The sequence below is a fragment of the Lytechinus variegatus genome, chromosome 11 (genome assembly GCF_018143015.1).
Source record: "Lytechinus variegatus isolate NC3 chromosome 11, Lvar_3.0, whole genome shotgun sequence".
NCBI lineage: Eukaryota > Metazoa > Echinodermata > Echinoidea > Temnopleuroida > Toxopneustidae > Lytechinus > Lytechinus variegatus.
The window spans coordinates 21,184,678-21,208,274 of NC_054750.1; the positions used below are offsets into that span (position 1 = coordinate 21,184,678).

The window sequence follows — 23,597 nt, forward strand, 5'->3', positions numbered from 1 at the left end:
TGCCAATCTGTTTTGTTTATGTCCCTGTCCAGTAGATTCTTCAAAAATGTCAATGGAAATATTTTCAATCATTTTTTTGAAAATATTATTCAAGAGCCAACTGTCAGTTTGAACACAAAAATAATCTTTCTGTGAACGTGCAGTTTCACCATGCTTGGAAATACTTTGACAGTGTGTAATTTCAAATCGTTATCAGTTGCAAGTGAGCCTCTCTTATCTTTTATGTTATTTATATTTTGATAAATATGCACGCAGTTTTGGCAGGTGAAGTAGTACAATTATGTTTACTTTCTGAAATTTATAATAAACGTTGGTGCTTGCTAGCACGTAAACCGGTCTCTGATGTGTGCGAAGACAAAATTAGATTGGACGTTGCCCAGGTTGAGAGTGAATCTTGAGTAGATGATATTTTTCATGAGAATTGTCAAAAAGATGGGAATCACAAAATTAGTGCTCACTCCGGGTATCACATAGCCCTGTTTATGGCAGAACATAAAATTGCACTTATTACAAACACTATACAGGATGTGAAAGAAAAAAATTCAAGGAAAATGTACCCACACTAAAAAAGATTCCCAAGATAAGGAGAAAATCTAAATTTTTACTATGACTCATTGAACTACACTCATCTGAAATTATCTCATACATTTATACTTCACCTGAGAAATTTCCCTGGATATGTACATGTAGTACGGTCATTGCATTTTTTTTCAAGTGGTCATCCATGGTCATTCGTCCAGTTGTATGGTGCATGGGATAGGCCCTTATGCAAATTGGCAGTGAAGTCACAGATTTTGATTGACACTATTGCGTGAGTCACAAGATTCCTGCATGAAGCTATGTATTCCTGATTTACTTCCAGTGCATCTTCAAGACACTGCCAGCCTGTCTTTCAGGCAATGCATTTTTTTTCTTGAATATTTTCCATAATTTGCTCTGGACATCAGATTTACAAAACTTGTACACCCCCCTTTACAGTATTCTCATACTAGCTTCTATTTTGCCTGTACAGATTCATATGATATGTAGGCATGATCCGCATTAATAATTCTACAGTGTATTTCCAGCTGAAACTGCACTCTCTGTGTGATGTTAAAGAAAGTTTGAAAAGAAACCATTCTAGTCTGGAAGCAAGACTTGGATATCCCTGGCATTGGAGGTTGCTAACCTTTGTTTTGGTGCTCTGGAATTGCCAACAGTTTGTAAAGGCACAATAAGTGTTAGTGTTTTTAAAGGTCAAGTCCACCTCAGAAAAATGTTGATTTGAATCAATGCTTGAAACAATTGAAAGGGGAATAAAAGACAGGGTAAACATTCTACTTTAAAGGACAAGTCCACCCCAACAAAAACTTGATTTGAATAAAAAGAGAAAAATCAGACAAGCACAATGCTAAAAATTTCATCAAAATCGGATGTAAAATAAGAAAGTTATGACATTTCAAAGTTTCGCTTATTTTCAACAAAATAGTTATATGAACGAGCCAGTTACATCCAAATGAGAGATTCGATGATGTCACTCACTCACTATTTCTTTTGTTTTTTATTGTTTGAATTATACAATATTTCAATTTTTACGAATTTGATGATTAGGACGTGCTTGCCTGAAGCACAAAATGTTAAAATAATGGAATTCCACGTGTTCAGGGAGGAATGAAACTTTATTTCACATGACAATGATGAGAAAATAAAAATATATCATATAATAAAATACAAAAGAAATAGTGAGTGAGTGATGTCATCAACGCTCTCATTTGGATGTAACTGGCTCGTTCATATAACTATTTTGTTGAAAATAAGCGAAACTTTAAAATGCTATAACTTTCTTATTTTACATCCGATTTTGATGAAATTTTCAGTGTTATGCTTGTTGAATTTTTCTCTTTTTATTCAAATCAAGTTTTTGTTGGGGTGGACTTGTCCTTTAAAGTAGAATGTTTACCCTGTCTTGTATTCCCCTTTCAATTGTTTCAAGCATCTGTTCCACCTCTCTTCTCATCTACTTTGGGTACAAGGCAAGTTCAGTTTTAAACACTCCCCCAACCCAGTTCTGAGAATAAACATTAAATTGTATTTTATAGCAGATTGATGAGATCAAAAGGTGTTTGCATTTGAAGTTCATGTACATTGTACAAGGTGCACTCTACATGCACTCATATGAAAGGCTGTGAGGTGTATACTAAACCCTGTACAAAAAAATAAAAAAAATCTATAAAAAAAAATGTGCTGCACCAATGGCTCCTGTGCAATTTTGCAATTCTAATTTTTTTTAAAATAAAAATTCTATTAAGCATCCTGCTGATATAAAGGTACAATGTAGATTGTTTTGAGAGTACATTGAAAAGCGCTACTATAATAGTTATTTTTATTATTGTTACCGTAATTCAAAATACATGTACAATGCTCAATGAAATGAACAATAACAGTGCATTTTAAGTTGAACATTACTTAAGTCCTGTCATACTGTAATATCCAGTAGGTAGACTCTGTCAGTTTGATGCTCTACCACTCTTGTCCGGAAATTAAGGATGAATGAATTATTTCCTGTATTGGAATCAAGTAGCTGAACTGTGTACTTCACCTCGGATTGTGATAACTCAATTATTCAATATCTCCCTTCAGAGATCATATTTCTCTATATTTTTTTTTCTTCTATTCAGTGGATATCTAGTTAAATTGTGCACTTTTTTGTACAATATACATGTACATTGTACACTGCCTGCCAAGTGTTCCTATGAATAAAAAAAAAGAAAAAAAAATGTTCCCATGACTTCCATTTAAAAACCCGTGCATTCCTATTTCTTTGATGATTTTAGTGTACACGTAGTAATGAATATGAAAGTCAAGAATAGTAATTTAATCATATTTCTTGGCTGTCAGAGTTGGGAGCAGAGATTTGTGCCATTTTGAATTTTAATGTACATGTACATGTATCATGGGATCAATACACATGTACATACGTACACTACAATAAAGCTTGTTGTTGATAGAGTTACATATAAATCTGAATAGATTTGATTGACAAAAAGCATATTACGAAAAATGGGGAAGAAAATACTCATTTGATATGAACAAGCAGATATATAGGTGATACTGTATCTCTTTGATATGAATGCGCTTTAACTGATTTATATCTTAATCGCATATATCGCAGATTGAAAGACTTTAAATTTATTGGATTGATGATTATTTGTGGCAAGCTTGAAAATGGAGTATTGTCAGTGATAATGCAATATTTTATGAATATGATGAGATGACAAGCTCCGATAAGAATGATTGTTGTCATTTGAGAGGTGCTGGGAACCTATTGTGTCAAAGTGGAATAGATAGATCTTTCATAAAGTTGTGCTCTGATGCAGTTTAACTGTTTTATTTGTATTTCTTTTTTTTTAAAGACTTTCAATATTACAACTTTAATACCATTTATTCAGTTTTCTACTCTGACAAAATTGATTTCAATACATTGTATACTGAATAAAACTTTAATTTTTCTTCATTGCATGTTCTTATGAAGAGTTTCTCTCTCTAGTCCAGGTAAAATAGGTATGTGTACATGAAAATGTTACTAGTAAAACTACAAAATCAGTTTGAAATTAAATAAATATATGAAAATTTATATAATTGTTTCCAATATTTTACATATTTGGATACAGGTTTCTTAAAGAAGAAATTATAGTACAGTGTCGTGCATTCATAAAATGTGAATGAAGTTCTTACATGTACAATTTTTTTGGAATTAATTTATTTGTTTTTAGGAAACAAATGTACATGTACATGTACATGTATATTGTACTCTTACCTGTTATACTTAACTATATCATACATTGCAGTTTAACACTGAGAAGGAACATGTAATTTAAACAATTCTGTATCTGTATATTTACAGCAGATAAAAAATCTACTCCAATTCTCTCTCTCTTCTCTTCATTTGATAGATCTGCGTAATAGCAGTCTGAATAGATTATCCCACAGCCCTTTTACAGCGCTTCTGGTTCCGTGCACTCGACCCCAATAAGCCTTCGTCTTCCATTCTTACATGTACCTCTCCCATTTCTTCACAAATGCTCCCAAGAAAATAATAAAGGGAGAGGGAAAACGAGATTTATCGCTCTTCATGGGCGCTGGGAGATTTTCCGCTGAATTTATTTTGGATAGACGGACAGGTACAATTGGAAAGCGTCCCAGGAGCGAGCCGTTTATTCTGTCTTTGTGTGGAGAAATATGTTTATTACTCGCTGCTCATCAGTATGGAAAATTCCTCTGATGGAAAAAGGGTTAATGGAACAGGATTTTTTTTTATGAGAGAGCGCAATGCAATATTGGGCGGAATGAAGCTCTTGTTGTGGTTTACCTTGCATACAATACGACTTTATTCAGTAAATTCAAACCTGCACGCAATCGCAATGCATTCATTTTTAATATATTGTGGTTTGTGCGATATGCAGATGGAATCATTTCGTACATGATCGTGTACAAGTACTCTTGCCCTTGCTACCGGCATGATAATAATAATGATGATGGGGGTTAAATCTCTTCCACTGAACCTTGTTTTAATTGGTTTATATCCTGTGCATGCCAGTTTAATTAAAAGAAATTAAAAGGCTTGCAACTGCATCACACAGTCTCTATCTCTCTACTCTGTCTCCCTATTACTCTCCTTTCCTCCTCTATCTTTGTAGTCTCTTTCTTTCTTCCAGCCATTAATCACTCCTTCATGTATTTTCCTCCCTTCTATATTAACTGTAGTTCATTGTATGGTGGATGATATATATCATGTTTTTATAAATTATACATATATTTATATATTTCATGGTTTCATGTAGGCCCTAGGGGGGGGGGGATGGGACTATTATTTAGATTATCTTCATATATATGCTTGTCTTTTTTAATAGAAGTCAGTATGTACAAATGTACAAGGGCTTATTTGCAACACATACATGTACAAGGTGGTTTTGGATATTTTGGGGCTACCGTAAATGCCACAACCATCCTGACCATTATATTTTTTTCACAGAAAGATGGTTATTTCTGCTCATATCCCTCTCTTTGTTTCAATAAAAAAAATTCCTCTTCTTGTCTTCTCTATGCTTGATTCTTCTATCCTACTCGGTCTGTGGATTATATTTATCTTGGATAAAAGCCATATCCTTTTATCACCTCTTTACTTTGTCTTTTCCCAGAAACTGGAAGCTATACCCCATTATTACTCATTCTCCTCCAACAATTCTTGACTTAAGCTTGAAAAGAAAAGGAGAAAAGAGATAAAGTCTTTTATCTCCTTTTCTCCACCTCTTTCTCATTCTGTTTGAAGTGTTCTTACACAGCCAATGCACGGTCCCATAGCTGTGTTTAGATAGCGGGGTCGGTGGTGTGTCGAGCATACTCAAAACCCTGCATTGTGCACACACATTATGCATTTGGAGGAGTGCGTTGTCTGGCATACATGGACAAGTCCGCTGTGCACTGTCCCATTACAAAGCCGGTGTAAGGAGCCGGTATTCGTATGCTGGCCATGTATAGGACATTATGTGGTCCATTCTTTCATTTCGCTCCCCCAAGTAAATCAATGCAGATGATAGTCTGAACTTTAGGTAATGGAAAGATGAATCATATACCAATATATTGTGAAGGCAGAATCTTGCAGAGTACACTGTACGTATGTACATGCATGTGTACAAAAATGAAAACAATTTTATGCCCATCGCTCAAATTGGGAATAGAATTGTACTCTACATACATGTAGTACATGTAGATATTTTTGAAGGCAGCATACATCTCCAAGCAGGCTATATCTACCTGTGAAATTTTCAAGTTTTCCGTAAATTCAGTTATAAAAGTTCTAAAGATATCAATTTTGAATTATGAGTAAAAGATGTTTGTTTCCACTATCATAATGGTGACATTCCAAATACGGTATCAAGAACTCATTTTGTTTGCATAGAAAACATGTGCATACAAAGCCCTGAACAAGGTGGTTAGCGATATTTTTTCAGACTATTTCTTCCCAAGTGCGGAATACAATTTGTGGTATCATTGTTTGAATAAATGACTAATGGAGGGTTGGTGTCCATCCATGTTGACTTCCAATGGCTTCATTTACTCAAGGTGCAGGTCAGTTTTAGTCTCTAAATACAGGCTCTTGTGAATCGACTTTTAATAATATTTTATTGAAATTCTCAATGTAATTTGCCATGCAAACCCTTTGCTTGAGGAAAGTGGTCTGGATACATGTACAGCCTAGGATCCCTGACTGACACTTATCCAGAGAAGGTCCCTCTTGAAGTTGCATTTCAGCTAGTCTTGTCTAAAGCCTTACATGTATGTATCAATCAAGGTCTGTGTATGTAGACTAATACTGGTGAGCTTTAAATTCATAGAGATTAAAAGTGTGCAATAAGAAATAATGTGTACAAAACAGACAGTTTCTCTTTATAGAAGAAAAGGGTCAAGATTAGTTGCTTTTTAATGCCCTTTTCTGTACTTACAGTATCTTTGACAATGTAGGGAACAAGATTTATTCACCTTTGATATCAAGAGTAAATGCATGGTGCATGGCAGTTGCAATTACGCTAGAAAAACTGCTTCACGCTTTCAGCAGTGATATCATTAGACTATCGATGGTGTCAAAGCATTGATTTTTATGCTGCTTTGTGGGGCTACAGTACAGGCTGCGTACGGTCAGCTCATATACTCCTGTATAAAAATAAGGGGAACTGATCCTAATACACTGTACGTATGTACGTCACTGCTATTATGATGGTGTTTGAAGTGACTGGTTACCGTATTCATTTATTCGGCCTTGGTGTGAAATTCGGGAGGGGGGTGGGGGTTATTAGAGTAAATATTGATTGCTGGCTCATTTGTAATATAACATAGCACTCTGATCTTTGGCATATTGCATTTGTGGAGATGGATTTAAAATTAGAAAAGCAAAATCAACAATACAATTTGAACATGTATTTTTTCAGGACCTGGTATTGACATGGGGGGGGATTTAAAATAATCCATAAACCTTAAAAACGTACCCTTTACTGTACATATACTTGTAGGCCTACATGTATATGTACACAATAAATTGTATTATTTTCATATTTTTGTTCTAGTTTCTATTTGCTATTAACAGTGCTCATTTACATGTAATAGTGGAGATAAATTCAATCAATTTTAAATGGAATTTGTCTATGGGGTCTCTATGAAGATGTACATGTAATTACCGGTACGCTACTGTATGTACAGGTATGCAAGGGTTGATTGTGAAAACCACAGGAATAATTATCAAGTGGTTTGATTTTGAAGAGATTCTGTTTTTGTTCAGGTTAATATGAATGCAATTTATAGACAGCTTTGTCAAGGTTATTGTGATTGTATTCCTGTGAACATACTTATTTGTCATACATGTTCAACATTTCAGACCGCCTCGAAGTTCGCCAGTTCCAGGTATTCTCTGATCGGGAAATTTACCCCGATCAGAAAATACCAGGTATTTTGGTAATGTGAAAGCAAACTACGCGTAATTTCCCCGAAAGAAAATACCCGCTAAATAGTAGGTACTTGGCGAAATTACGAGAACTTTCGCGGGGATTTTTCCAAGGTTGCAGGTATTTGGGTGATGTGAAAGCAATTTACGGGAACTTTTAACCCAGCGTGTCGTTGGGTATGGGTGCCGAGGGTGGCTGCTGGGCTAGTGATTTTGAATCTCGCGCCTTGCCTGCTTATACAGACCATACTGCGCATGCTCGTAACTTCAGGAACTTATCCCGAAAGGTATGTTTCGGGGCGGTGTGAATGCAGGAATAATTAATGGGTATTTTTTAGCATAAAAAAGTTCCTGTAATTTAACGGGGATTCTTGTGATCGAGGCGGTTTGAAATCACCTACACAAAGGGTCATTTCACACGATTGTGATTCATGAAGGAGACCCGTTAATGCTGATCATGGATCATATGCAATGAAACAATAGACCCCCTCGATATTCTATTGTTTTCACACAGATTAACCCAGATAAATTTGTCTGCTATGATCAAACACCGGAGGGGGTTGCTAGACACATTCAAGTGGTAGAAATTCACCTGATAGGAGTGTATAACCCAGATAAACACTCTCTCATGGCGCCATGGTTGGCCCCAAAGTTGATTACAGAACTCTACGTGTATCTGTACACGATCCTATCCTGTGGTCTGCTAAAAGATTTGGTTATGAAACATAACTGGGATATTCATGTATTTGTTTTGTTTGAAAATCCTGAAGGTGTTATTCACTCAATAAAAAAATGGTAATAAAGAGTAAGACTGTACATGTATATATTCCGTCATATCTATCTACATGTACATGTACATGTATTCTTGTACACATGCTCTGTCTGTATTAAATAAAAATTGATTGTTCTTTTGTGCCTTGAAAATATTTTTGAAAGTAAAATCCCTTCAATCCTTTGCTTCTTTATGCATCTACAGACTGATACTGCTTGTATGAACATTTTCTTCAGCAAGTTTGATGAATTATTTTGTAAGTTCAGGTTCAAAGGTCAAGGAATTTTACTGGGGGTAATTATAAAATTTTGTTATTTCTACTTATCACTCTATTTTTTACCATGTTCTTGCCTCCTCGTGATACAAGGACAAATGACAATGTGCTACCAAAATGTGAAAAATTACATTCATAGGACATATACAGGTAGGCTACAAAAGAGCCCAACACATGTTAAAATCATGACCAAATCTTCAAGCAGCCCCACAGAAAAGTCTTTGGGACCTATTCATCATCTGGCATCAACGGTAGTACAGTAAGCTTGCAAATCCTGAAAAATTGTATTTTTCTGTTCTCAAAACTTATTCTTATTATTAAGAAGTCCAATCAGCCTATGAACAATGTAACCGAGGTAAATGCATGTATGAAAATGCATGATCTTTTATCTGAAGAAATAAAGCACAATCAATTTATGAATATTTTACCAGAGCTACAGTAGTGTAGTTGAACTGGGTTCCCCCTTTTTCATTTGAGCCATCCATCTCATTGTCATGGTGCACATTATAAATCCTGGTTATTATGGATTCACCTGCGTTGTAAATCCTCATTAATATAACATTGCCAGAGGCTTCCCAAAGTTCCATTGACTGTCATCCAAGATGCATAATACAAAAATATCCATTCATTCTGATCAAACACACAATCCTTTCCGTCTTTATTCAAAATCCTCAATACCAAATGCAAATTCATCTTCATTTTCAATCCCTGACTACATGTAGATCCTGCGTGCGCGTACTGTTTTGATTTGATGCATGCCTATTTCTACTAATGTTTGAAGGATGGATCTGTCGGATTTCAATTTTGCAATTTGTCAAGGTCTTAACTTTAATCAAGGTTACATTTCTTTTCTCGTTTAATACTTCATCTTCTTTTACAGAACTCTTTGTCATTTTCTTTTGCCTACCCATTTTATCCTTCAATACATTATTCCTTTTTTCTCATATTGTACATTTTTTTTCTTTCTTTGTTCTGTAGATTATTAGATCCAGAGGATAAATTTTTACTTTTCACGGTGCATTTATTTTCCTAAATTCTGTGAAGTTCACTGTTAAACTTGTGAATGTTTAAATACCTGTACAGCCATTGTTACACTGGATCGTATTAACAAGATTGAGATATTAAAAGTATTAAAACTGAAGACAGGAAAAGGCCACAGACACTTGACGTATATAAATAGCCGTTCCCCTGAAGCAAATGACAATTGGATGGCATTGCTCATGAATTTGAAGTGTGTTTTGTGCTTCTTCTTTATATTTAAAGTGACTTTTAAGTTATTTTATTCATTTTGGTATTATTTTGTTTAAAGGTATTGTTTAACTTTGTGAGCAGCCGATTTAAAAAAATCTCAAACCAAGATGAAACATGTGTACAAGTGCATGTATTAGAACTAATAAACCCTGAAAACAATCATTATTGAGAATGAAAAGCTAAAACTACAAGGCAAACCCTGATTTTGTAAATAGATGTCTTATAGACGCCTAAATAATACACATAAGTGCATGGGATGAAATTAAGATGGTGTTTCCGGTCACTTTATATTTCAATTTTTGAAGCACTAAATAATTATTTTCGAACGCAATTTTTTCTGGGCTTCATTTTTGTAACATATCACAGACACAGGTGACAAGTGTGACCTTCTAGCTCAGATTTTTTAAAAGTCAAACCAATGTTAACCAATCACTTTAATCTACTTCGACAAAAATTACTGGGAATAGTGCAAATGTGTGAACACAAATTACAAAAGGCTTTTTCAATTCCAATAGGCCTATTAATATTTGTACCTCTTTACTTCCTGAAGAGTACAGATATTAATTCTCCACGTTTAAAGAAATTCTTGCTTCTTTTCCCAAACGTGTCATCACCATCTTCATCTCGCATCGTACTACCACCGTCAGGATATCTTAATGCTTCACCCAAGTTCACCTTAGCCCTATATATCATACTGTTGACAGGCTACTATGCACATTCTCATATCACAGGAGGATCACCTAGAGCTTTAACCTGCTCTAATTATCATCCCAACTCTCCCAAACGAACGGTAAAGATTTAACCCAATTATTTGCTCCAAATATGGAATAGGATTTCAGTAATCCAATACGCCATGTCGATGGGGGACGTTGGGTGGGATTGTGAAGAAAGGAGAAAACATAAATGGTTGAGAAGTCGAAATTTATAGTGATTTTGGAGTGTCACATGTGTCATCGCATTGTCATGTTTTATGGATGTGCCGGCAGCGTAGGGACTTCTGATGCCGTGTTGTAATGCCGGGGCATCGGGTTTCGCAGAAACCGAATATCATAAATCTTTGTGGCACTTGTGAAAGCATGTGCTTCAAATTTGTAGCCAGGAAAAAGATATGCACTTTTCTTGTTCATTATTAGTCAATGTGTAACTGTAGGTCCTACATGTATATTCTGAATGATATAAAAATTCTTACTTATGACTTATAGACTATTTGGAAATATATAGGCCTTCATATCATACTAGGCCTACATGTAAATCAATTAATCTGTGTAGTGACTGAAACTGAAATATTTATGTGATTCTGAGTTCCCCCTCCTCCAGTACATTTATAAAAATTTCGAGCTTTTCCCCTTTTTTCAGAAATAGGATGGAGAAATTATTTTGAAAATAGAAAAGGAAAATGGAAAGATACTCAGTGGTAAATGTGTTTCTTTAAACAAACAAAGTTTATGAAAAAAAATGAAAACTCCCATCTTATATTATTTTAATGGTTATTGTGATTGGTATGGCGAAATGATCTTTGTATTAGTACTGACACATGTTTAGTACAAAATGTTATTGTCAAAGTTGATTATGGAATATCTTCAGCATGCCAATGCATGCAGTGAAGTACTGCATAGTTTACATCCATTCAGTGGGACTCCACAGTTCAGTGAGTGACTTGATGAATTGCCATTGTGGTCATTCCCCACTCCCACTATTCTTATCTCACAAAGCTCTTCCCATTGTCTGTGTGCAGTGGATTGGTAGAAGTCTTTTGTTGTGGCTTGGCAGAGAACCAAGGATGGAATTTAGAATGGTGAAACATTGAGAAAAGGAAAACTTTGTTGATATTGTGCCTTTTGTGTGTGTAAAATGACTGAGAATGTGGTAGTAGGGTAGTGGAGAAGTGAAAGTAAGAAAAGAAAATTGATTGGGGAACCTTATAGACCTTTTGGCACTGGTTCTGTTGTGCAAGTGAGTGGAAAAGGGGTATTGTGTGGTGGGCGAGAATATAAAGATGAGAGAGAAGTTGATTGAAAGCAGAAAAGGAATGGTGATTATGATATTTCTGGAGGAGTTGTGGTTTAGCTTTATTTAGGCTAGCTTCTTGAGAAGTAATAGTCCCACCTATTATGATAGATGGTCTGTTATTCCCTGTTCTCAGTAAAACCCCAAGACCTCCTACCGAGCAGAATAATGTGCAATTCATGTCTCTGTGTGGAGTCATGTACGGTCTCATTTTACATTTTCGATCAAAATAATGAGGGAGATGAGGCGACGGAAGCATGAAGGAGTCTTGAGTGCAATATTAGCCCGAAGACCTCCAGATGAATAATTCATTGTGCCTATAACTTGTTTATTTGAAGAAAAAAAATGACAGAGGATTTTTACCAGGGAAACAAAGTAAGTTTGTAGTGTCACCACTTATGAAATAATAAAAATTGTGCATTTTTCAAAATGAATAATTGAATTTTAATTCTTTCAAATTGTGATTTGCAGGGAAAAAGGAATAAAAATGTTTGGTATTCCCGCATTCTGTGAGTTTGAAATAGTGTGAGAAAGGTGGCTGAATCCGGGAGGCATACATCTGTACAGAATAGCTGGAGGTTTGGTTGCCAAATTGAAGGAAAGGATTAAGTGTGTTTGGGGAGGACAATAAAGGCCAAAGGAATACTAGAAAACGATTTGGAGAGAAGTTAATAGTTTGGGGGTGACGAATTCAAATGCAGTTCCATTGTCAACCATGTGAACATTTCAAAACTGATGAAATAGAACTCCACATGGAGGATATTGGATTAAAGAAAGAGAGAGAAAGAGGATGAGATGGAGAGAAAAAGAAAGAGGCAAAGAGAACAGACAGAGACAAAAAAATAAAGAAAAAGAAGACAATGAAAACATAAGAAATGGTTCAAAAGGGGAGGGGCTCTGAATATAAGAAGGGCTGTGTTCACTTTCTGCAGTCGAAGAAATAAATGTTTTGATTCTGTATTGAGTGGTTCGCTGGTGATCTATTCAACAATGTACAGTCTGAAAACTGCGCTTGGAAATCTATCCCACCCGGGGGCTCTTTCATAAAGTTGTTCTTAAGTTAAGAGCGACTCTAAGAACAACTGGTGAACCCTTCTTAAGCGCTAAACCATCGCCAATTCAGTACCATGTACCACAAGAAAGGATCGGCAGTCGTTCTTCAAGTCGCTCTTGACTTACGAACAGCTTTATGAAACGCCCACCAGGCACCAGTTAATAGCAACTTCAAGACATCTGAATTTTTTCAGTTACAAGGTCCTGAAAAATCAGGTAGTCATGCCCTTACATTTCATAGAATAAAGTACAAGATTATGAGAAAGTGACGTGCAGAGATTTAGAATCATCAATCTCTATGGCCCTCCAAGTTTTCTCGAAGAATGGCACCGCTTGGAGATTCTCTCTTGGTTCAAAATCAAAGTGCTTTCTATGTTTTGGGAGTAATGGTGTTAATCGGAAGATTTGTCTACAGCTGGAACCCTCTGCTTGTAATACGTCTTCGGAGGATCTTCTGAGGCTCTTGGAGTTGGTTACATGTACATGTGAACTTGGCGGTGCAAAAGAAATGAAAGCCCTCCCGCCGGTTTCGATTCTCCGTTTCACAACTTTGGCCAAGTGTTTAGATGGGGTTTTTCAATTTCAGCCATGCCTGGGAGATAAGAGGAAAGAGAAAGGATTGAGTAAAGGAGAAAGGAAAAAAGGGGTTATAGAATGGAGATTCAAGTTACAAACGGGGGAATTGAATGTTCAATTTCCACCCGCTTTTCTGGAGCTTGTTTGGATGGGAACATGATCAGTCAACAGGCAGACTTTCAGTTCCAAGATTTAAGTCACCTTTAGCCTCTCCTAGCCATCTTGCACACATGCGGGTTTGGGTCGCCGGCTTTGAGTTATTTTCCTGGAATGCTCAAATAAATACCCTGCCTTACCGATGAGTTTGGAGTTTATTGGGAGGTGAAATGTTTGAAAGAATATGAAAGCAATAATAGACGAGGTGATGAAAACTCATAAAGAAATAAACTTTTACAAAGTTAAAGTCTGACAATCTTGATATGATTTTTTTTTTTTTTAATGTCACTTTGTGCTGTTAATACCAGCAATATTCTCATCATTAAATACATTTGTGTATATAAAAATTCCTACAAAAGGGCCAATGAATATCTGCTAGAATCGGTGGTTTGAAATTGCTGTAGATGGACCTATCGGCTCTTATCAAAATTATACTTTCAATATTCTGGACTTTTCATAATGGCATTTTCATGTCATGTTTTTGAAATTAATAAATTACATTTGTAATACATTTGTAACTCTTTCTAGACAAAAAAAGTTTGCTACTTTTGTCACAACTCGAACATCAAGCTTTTTGTGAGCTGCCTCAAAATTTTTGAATTTTGAGATACGAGGTTTAACCACTCCAGCAACAGTATTACAACTTCCTATCAAAGCAGCTGAGTAACTTTAGAATGTGAACTGGGCCAAGGGAGCTCATTTGAAAGTAGCTAGCTGGGATGTGACATCCAATACACTTCGGGAGACTCCATTCAGAAGTAACGACTGCCCAAAATAAAGTGTCTGATTAACAATTGATTTCGGGGTTCGAGGTTATTTGAAAGGCTACATTACTTTCCATGCTTCGAGTTCACCTTGTCTTTTTCTCTTCCAAGCGGGAGGTTTATCGCAGACACTTGATCGATGTAATAGGTGCACGGAAGACGGGAGAAGGGGATCGGATAACCTTTGCTCTTCAATTTTGCTTTATTTGAATAAATCTCATAGACTTCACTTGCATTACAATAAAGGAAGGTGTAGTGAATGTACATGCACAGCTTCCATTATGAAAAATCACTGTATATTGAACGAAATGACTTTTGTGACAAATGCATTTCAATATTATCAAGTAGAAATATCACAAAACAGTTTTTGATTTTTGTTTATAGAAAAACCAAGGGATTGCAAATATGCTGATCGATGTAATAGATGCAATGAAGACGGGAGAAGGGAATTGAATAACCTTGCTCTTCAATTTTGCTTTATGTATTTAAATAAATAACATAGACTTGGTTTGTATATTTAAAGGAAGGTGCAACAAATGTACAGCTTCCATTATGAATAATCACTGTATATTGAACAAAATTATTTTTGTGACAAATGCATTACAATATTTTGAAAAAAAACCACAAGACAGTATTTGATATTTGTTCAGAGAAAAACCAAGGAATTGTAAATACATGTTGATCAATGTAATATGTGCATGGAAGACCGGAGAAGGGGATTGGATAATCTTTGCTCAGATTCAATTTTGCTTATTAAATACATGTATTTGAATAAATATGAAACATAGACTTGCTTTGTAATTTTTGGAGTATTTAATTTCATGGCTTTTTTTTAGAACAATAAAATATGGATTTTTTTATTTCATTGTATAAGGAAGGTGTAATGAATGTACAGCTTCCATTATGAAAAATCACTGTAGATTGAGCGAAATGACTTTTGTGAAAATATTAATGCATTTTAATATTATCAAATTGAAGGGATCACAAAAAAATATTCAATTAAAGAGAGAAGAAAATAAAATCCCAGTACATGTTTTAGATTCATTATCAATTTCTGGATAAATTTACAAAAAATATATATTCAATTGAATTTCTTTGAAGAGCAATACAAAGCATTATGTACATGTAATAATTTGAATATCAAATTTGCACAATCCATGTTTTTCAAAAAGCACAGTGAGTACAATGTAATACCATTTTTACTTGATGAAATTAAGTTGTGTATGTAAAACAAAAAGTCATCCATTGTCATGTGTATCTATCATGGCTGCTTGTCTCATTTCAATTCCCTGGTTTGTTGTCCATTCATGTTGTACATGATGCAATCACATGCAGGATACACGTTCTCCTCATGTTGTTTTATACAGCATACATAGTTCATGTAGCACACCCATGAAGCACTAGATGATCTACATGTAGATTTTCATCATTGACCATGGACTCCTTTTTATAGTAAGTAGTTGATATTGCATTCAGTTGATGCTTAGATATCAGTACAACTAGAAAATATTTTAGAAGGGTCTCTGTGAACATCTGATTTGTAGGCATGAGTTGTACAATATTCTTGAAATCTATCAGAATTTCCAATTATTCAGTAAGGTGCAACTAATTCAAACATGTCTTTATCATTATTACTTGAATTAAATTTTGTATTTCATTGCAAGCAAAATTTTTCCATTCGATTAAAATTCATATCAGGGCTACATGTACATGGAGATATTGGCTTTCGACTTTATAGCGCTGTAACACATCAGGTTAATGTCACACACATGCAGTGATCTCTTTAAAATGAGCTCACCAAACCACCCTTTTTCTGCATTTTATGTTTATGGTGCATGAATTTATTCATGGAATCATGGCATTTGGCTGAAAAGTGTCAGAAATGTGAAATTATGATAATGCACTCACAATGGAGGGTAAAAGTGCCTCGAACACCTGTGCTGAAGAATGCTCGTTTCCAAGTTGAGAAGTTGAAGATGAGAGGCATTTGTGCAGAGAGAATTAGATTCTTAGAGGCTTTAAAAGTGAACGCTACAAAATTAAAAAGGCATGAAAAACACACGGCAGATGAAAAAAAAAGCAATTTATATGCATATAAAGGCTCTCTACGACTCTACCGTATAATGTATAAGAGGTATTGTAAAAAGCATTTTGGAGCAGTTTATTCAGACTGTAATAATGAAAAGAAATATTCTGTTTTGAATTGTATGTAAAATGTATTAATGCTTGATCCCCAAATGAATTAAATTAGTAAATCTACATTTATTGTAATTCTTATAAATAGCTGATTTATCATTTTTCATTGCAAATTTGTATTCAGTTTAACTTTATTACCAGTATGAAACAAAAATACCCAAAATCATTGACATGAAAAATCTGGAGGGGTCAAACGAGCATTGTGCCCAAAAAATTGGCCCCATAGCTTTTAATAGAGAAATTATCATTTTAAGGTGTATCCCTAATTGAAATTATATAGAGGGTCTCTTGCTTTGTACATGTAGCATGAGTGCAAAAGGCTGCCAGCTGAAATCGCTTCTAGTATGAACGGGCTAGATTCCATGTCTCATGTCGCTTCATTTCCGCCCGTTTTACTGCAACCTCACGCTCTCCTTCCACCCTGCGACCGGCGAATCGTACGAATCTCAAAGAGCTTCCTGCGGAAAGCAAGGTGCAGGCATGCCACCGGTCGGTCGGCATGGCGACCTGACTTGATTCCTGGTGGATGAGGGTTGAGAGGGGGTGAGGGTTGTTAAGTCAGGGCTTTTGGAGGTTCTGTCAAGCAGTGCATCACGTCAAGAGCATTAACCCTATGATTCCTGCACATCAGGAATGTTGGGAACTTTCATTGAAATAGTTGTGAGCAATGATTGGAGAGGAAAGTCTTAGTTTTGGAGTCATTTTTATTTCTGCCAATTTTAAAGAGATGTTGATTTTTTGCAAAAGTTTAACCACTTTGACTGTATACAAATTTAACATGGTCATGAACACATGCATACAGATACAATGTACATGTAGGGGGGGGGGGGCTGGGGCCATGGCCCCCTAAGAAATTTCACCATTTAGAAAAAAGTAAATAAATTAAGAGGAAAGAGTGATATAAAGTCTATCACAAAATAAGCTTTTCGTATCAAAAGGGTAAAAAATTTTGCATGCTCCTTCACAGCCTGTTAAATTGTGCTTCATGCACCATGATTGGTCCTTAAAGGGGTGGTCCAGGCTGAAAATATTTATATCTTAATAAACAGAGCAGAATTCACTGAGCAAATCGCTGAAAATTTAATCAAAATCGGATAACAAATAATAAAGTTATTGAAGTTTAAAGTTTAGCAATATTTTGTGAAAACAGTCATCATGAATATTCATTAGGCGAGCTGATGATGTCACATCTCCACTTTCCGTTTTCTTATGTTATCACATAAAATCTTTTTTTTTTCATTATTTCATACTTGTGTGAATAATACATGTATGTCTCCCTTATAATGAAATAAGTTGTAGCAATAAATACCTAATGCATCAGTTGTCAATCCAATGTTTCTAGTTCTTGGAGGAAAAAATTTGAATAAACCTAATTTCATATAATAAAATACAAAAGAACAAGTGGAGATGTGACATCATCAGCCCACCTAATGAATATTCATGACTGTTTTTACAAAATATTACTAAACTTCAAAATTCAATAACTTTGCTATTTGTTGTCCGATTTTGACGAAATTTTCGCCATTTTGCTCAGTGAATTCTACTCTATTTATTAAGCTATAAATACTTTCACCCTGGACCACCCCTTTAAATATTTTAGCTTTATTATACGCTATACTCTTTTGTTGATATTTGCAAGGGCCGGGATATATGGGTTGAATTTCGTTATTTCAGTGAGAGCTTTGATGGGATAAGACGTGAGTCATACATGTCGTCCAATCTTCCAATACTCTTCATGTCTAAAGGAGAGCCTCGTTAAATCCCCTGAAAATGAAAAGAGTAGAAACTTCACTTTTTATGAAGAAATATATCTCTGACTGCAATGAAGGTGAAATACATGTAGACTCTTAAAGAGATATTCTCAAACTCCTTCATTCATTCAGAAATTCATGAATTCTTTTTAAATCGATCTTCTGAATATAAAACTGATTTTTATGTCTTATTTTCGTTACAAATTTTAAGGAGAAAATTATTACTTAATCATTTAAAGCCTGGTAAATATTAAATCTTCTGTTCATTTTTGGGAATTTTTTTTAGGGAGCCCTTTCATTCTTTCATAGCTCCCTATTTCAATATTTATTCCATTACATTTTCTTCAATTCTTGGAGTCAAGATATAATGTTACAACAAGCACATTGATTCATGTACCGTACATGTTGTATCTATTGTTATCTGCGACTCTTCATACTGGAATTTACAACAAAAAATTATTGTAAATGGGGGCAAGTTGGTCCCTAACTAGGCTGCGTCCCTCACCATGACGTGTGCATGGAATTTTGACGAGAAAAGCTCTCAAGACTCCCCTATTGATCGGGAGTCTTGAGCTCATGAATATTCAGACGATGATTCAGTGGAAAAGAGAAGGCAATTTGTTAAGAATGATTGAGCAGTAAGAGGGGTATCGAAGCATGGGCATGATTGATTTGATACAGTTGAATGGAAAAGTCAGGAAGATATGACAAATGCGAGCACAACTGTGACTGTTTTACATAGGAATATGAAGAGAAATGTGAATGTGTTGTTTATACGTGTACATGTAGGTGTAATCTCTTGCATGGAGTGGATTAGTGTTGATCTGAAGAATAAATTGATTTGACAAAATGTTCTGTCAAGTCAAGTGAAATTAATTCCTTTTGTTCAAACACTCTGTACTCACATTTTACTCATTTTTATAGCCACCAAATTTACTTTGATAAAAGTTGGCAAAAGCTATCATTATTTATGTCTTTTGTGAGAGAACAGAAATAAAGATAAATTTGTGGTATAGATTAAACTTGTCCTCAAGAAAGTATCTGTTTTCATTTCCATTCATCCTTCATACATGTACTATGCAATCTCCGCTATAATAAATGCAGTTCATTCAAAGTTTTTTGCTTTGGTCACAAATACCTAATACAAACGCTGTACAATTTCATACTATTTATCGTGGAAGCGTTGTGGTGTAGCGGTTCTGACTCTCGCCTTGTAATCAGAGGGTCGTGTGTTCGAATTCCACCATGGCCTTGCGGCCTTTGGCAAGGTGTTAATCCACACTTTGCCACTCTCCACCTAGGTGTTAAATGGGTATCCGGTAAGATGTGATATGCCTAGCAATTGAGTCTTGAAACTCTTGTTGGAATGCTCCCCAGGGAGTGGAGAAGGTGCATACATTGTATGCGGGCACGCAAGGATCCGATGACTGGGGTAATAATATGTCTGTAAAGCGCTTAGAGATGTCGTTCAGATGTATTAAACGCTATATAAATGCGAAATATTATTATTGCTACATCAGCCTACATGTACATGTATGTACATGTTTAAAAATTGTTCGTATGGCGCCTGTAAAGGTATATGTGACCCTGTCACTACTTTCTCAACTTGAAAGAAATACATTGAAATTATGTGATTGCTTCCACCTTCTGATGTTTGTATATCTAAAATGAGGTATCAATAATTTTCCATAATTCTTTTCAGCCATTTGTGCTTGTACATGTAGCTATACAAGTAGGTAGTCAATTATCAAAGCAAAAGATCTAATACATCAATGCACATCTATTTGACTAAGAATAAACTACGTTACCCGATCATCATAATAAAATTATGATTTTTCTCTCAATGATATCCATTAGTACAATGTCACAGATTATATAAAACCGCACCTTGTTGTCTGTATAGAGATTGGACATGATACGAACGCTATCACCTCCCTTCATCACTGAGCATTCTATTAAAATCGTATGACCTTGGCGAAACGATGCTCCTCTCGCTTGCCTCGCTTCATTTAAAACTAATTGCTTGTATTATCCGTGGAGGCTGATGAGACCTATCTTTATGAATTTTTTATCATGTTTTCAAGCATGATCTTCGTGCAAACGAGAGGGCATTCTAATTTATGGAATTTTTATGAATCTATTTAATGTCTCTGCAATTTTTAATGTGTTTACAATATTTTGTGTCAATGGAATCTAGAAATATGTTCAGACTATAAAATGTCTTTTTCCTTTTGCCTTTTATTGATGTTTTGCTCATTTATTATTTCCTTTATTGTTTTGTTGCTGAAGTAGGATGTAAATAAAAATCCTGTTTGAAGTGGCATGATTTCGTCATTCAGTTTCTTAAACCAGTGCTCCTGATCATAACTTTTAAAAGCTAAAAATTATGTTTTCAAGCATGATCTTCGTGCAAACGAGAGGGCATTCTAATTTATGGAATTTTTATGAATCTATTTAATGTCTCTGCAATTTTTAATGTGTTTACAATATTTTGTGTCAATGGAATCTGGAAATATGTTCAGACTATTAATGTCTTTTTCCTTTTGCCTTTTATTGATGTTTTGCTCATTTATTATTTCCTTTATTGTTTTGTTGCTGAAGTAGGATGTAAATAAAAATCCTGTTTGAAGTGGCATGATTTCGTCATTCAGTTTCTTAAACCAGTGCTCCTGATCATAACTTTTAAAAGCTAAAAATTATAACACACCCTTTAAATATTACTTTTAAACTTTAATTTACAAATTTCTGTTTAATTACATGTAGTTCTTCCCATCATCATTCGTGTGACTCATTGTTATCTACAGGTATATACTGTATATTTTTCAAAGTATGAAAATGAATAAAAAAAAAGCCAATAAAGAGGAGTGAGAGATTAATATCATGAAATCTGTGTATCCCAGTGTGTTAATAATAAGCCAGTTCGTAGTTCCTTTCTGCGCATGATCAAAAGATTCTACGCATGATCAGAAGACGGTCATTTGTACTAAAGTGACATGGTGCTTTAAAATCTAATGAGATAAGCACCAACTTTGATGTCTTGATTATTCATATATTCTTTTGAATTGTCGTTTTCATTTACATCCACAAAAAACAACAATGCTTCCATGAACGACTGGTATTTCACAGTTTGTCAAGTACATTGTGCAACATGCTAAGATATGCATTCAAAGTAGGAATGCAACAAATACCTTCATTAAATGTTCATTGGTGTGCTATTCTAGTCACCTGGTCTATTCAATTTCTTCATCCTGCTATGTAAGGCAAGCTTACATAATATCTTGCTTTGAAATCTGCCTATCATGATGAAAGAAATGAAAGGTCATTTGACCAAAATTGCCCATGAAGTAACTACGAACTGGTCTATATGCTAAGCATTTCATTTTTCACTCCAATATTCACTCATGTGTATTTTGCTTCAAACACTCTATCGACGGACTTCCTTGATCCACAGTGTTTGAAATCGTCATGTGTAGACTGTGATATAACCTTCATGCCATCATAGATGAGCTTCAACGTGTATAAAAACCCCTTGCTATTCAATTTAGATTCATATTCAGATCTTGAAGTCATTAGCAGCACAAGCTGATGGCTTTTCCCCGCCATGCTCAATCAAACTCCCATTTGTCGCTCGTTTGGCGCTCGTGGCTGAGGGGGAGGGCGAGAAAAGTGTCTTGATGAGAGAGAGGAAGTGAGGAGTTCTGAAATTATTTATTTTTTTTATAGTAGTTTCTTACTGGGATATCACAAGTTGAAGAAAATTGAATATAATTTTTCCCTTTTTTTCATTTGCAGGATCTTGTAAAGCGACTGGATTAGCACTGAATCAGAGACGGGGGATTAGTTGGAACGTTAACGCAAGCACAAGGTATGTGACAAGCTTTAAGAAAATAAAAAATGACTTGCTTTTAATTAGCTAAATCTGAATTTGAATCAGAGGATTTCATTTCTGAGATAAATGATGAAGGGGGGGGGGGGGGTTTAAATTGTAGTGTAGGAAATAGAAATTTACAAATATATAAGAAAATTTCTTTTAACGGACAACAAGTTTTTTACAGCAGTATGGATGGGGGGGGGGCAAGGGGACTTAGAGTTGACTCTATAAAAATTGTTCAATATGCATAAAAAGCTATAGCAACTTCACATTTATATAATTGATAATAAAACTTCAGTATTGGGAATATCCTGGAATGAAAAACACTTCAGCAGAGATATTGATGTCTGAATTTGTTTGTGACGTGTCACACAGATGTGGTTGATCAGAGTGCGTACAAACAGTACTCAGTGAGGATGGTGAAAAGTTTACATCGTGAATCATAATATTGGGTATGCGCACGCTGCACTTCCTCGAAACGGCATGGCAATCAAGGCCTGGTTACCCACAAGTATCCGCAGAGTGGGTGTTTGGTTCTGTGCTGCTGCGGATTGGTTCCCCATGAGGCGACACGAAGAGGACAAAGTAGAGTTTAAAAAGACGACAGTCGTACTCTGTAGCGAAGATAATGCTCCAGCAAAAAAAAGGGTGGGGGTGTCATGTTCTACATGTAAATTCAAAGCATTCATTGTAGCGATGTTTCTCTCTGATGGTATAACTTCCCTAAAATCCTTGATTCTGATAAGATGTTGAACTGTTTATAATGGTAGTTTCATGTACCGTTGGATGGCAAAGTTACTACTCACTAAAATTAACAACCAGATTATGATAGTTAATAGGAACTTTTATGCAATCATGGGCCCTGACTTGTGACATTATTTTGAAATCAACATGTCAAATCCTCACAATGATGATTGTTTCTTTAATAGATTAATAAACCAATAAAGAAAACACGGCTGAATTCATGTACACGTATCCTTGATAATTACATTTTCAACCAAGACGAAAACAAAGCTGTGAAAATCGAGTGGGTTTGAAAATAACGGTGATATTACCTGGCTGGCTGGCTGACAAGGCTCTGATGAACTTAATTACTTTTTGCTTGAAGAGACATTGTCGAGCTTGAATGCATGGCCAACCAAACAGGTAGACTGCATGGTGGGAGAATACACTATTTTGGAGGATAGGAAACCGAGAGGCATTTGTTTCCTTTGTTCCTTTTAATACCAATCAATAGCTGTCCTATCTCTTGTCTGGTTAAATGTATCACATGTAAAACTATATCCGTGTTTTGAAATGTATTGCTTTTCGTCTCAAATGATTTCCAACTGGGCTATGAAAAGCCTATTGTGCATGTAGAATTTAAGCAAGCAAAGTTTTTTTCAATTTTATTCAAAGCTTTATAGTTCAAATATGAAAAGGAAAAAGTGTACAGTGATTGAGTCTATTAAA

General features: G+C 35.2%; 1 long non-coding RNA gene across 1 annotated transcript in view; it reads left to right on the plus strand.

Moving 5' to 3' along the window:
• The window catches only part of LOC121424097, an 89,104-nt gene that overhangs the window by 4,065 nt on the left and 61,442 nt on the right, over nucleotides 1-23,597 (plus strand). Inside the window, exon 2 of the long non-coding RNA XR_005971344.1 lies at nucleotides 22,067-22,139. This is a non-coding gene — a long non-coding RNA (uncharacterized LOC121424097). The remainder of the gene's footprint in view (nucleotides 1-22,066; nucleotides 22,140-23,597) is intronic.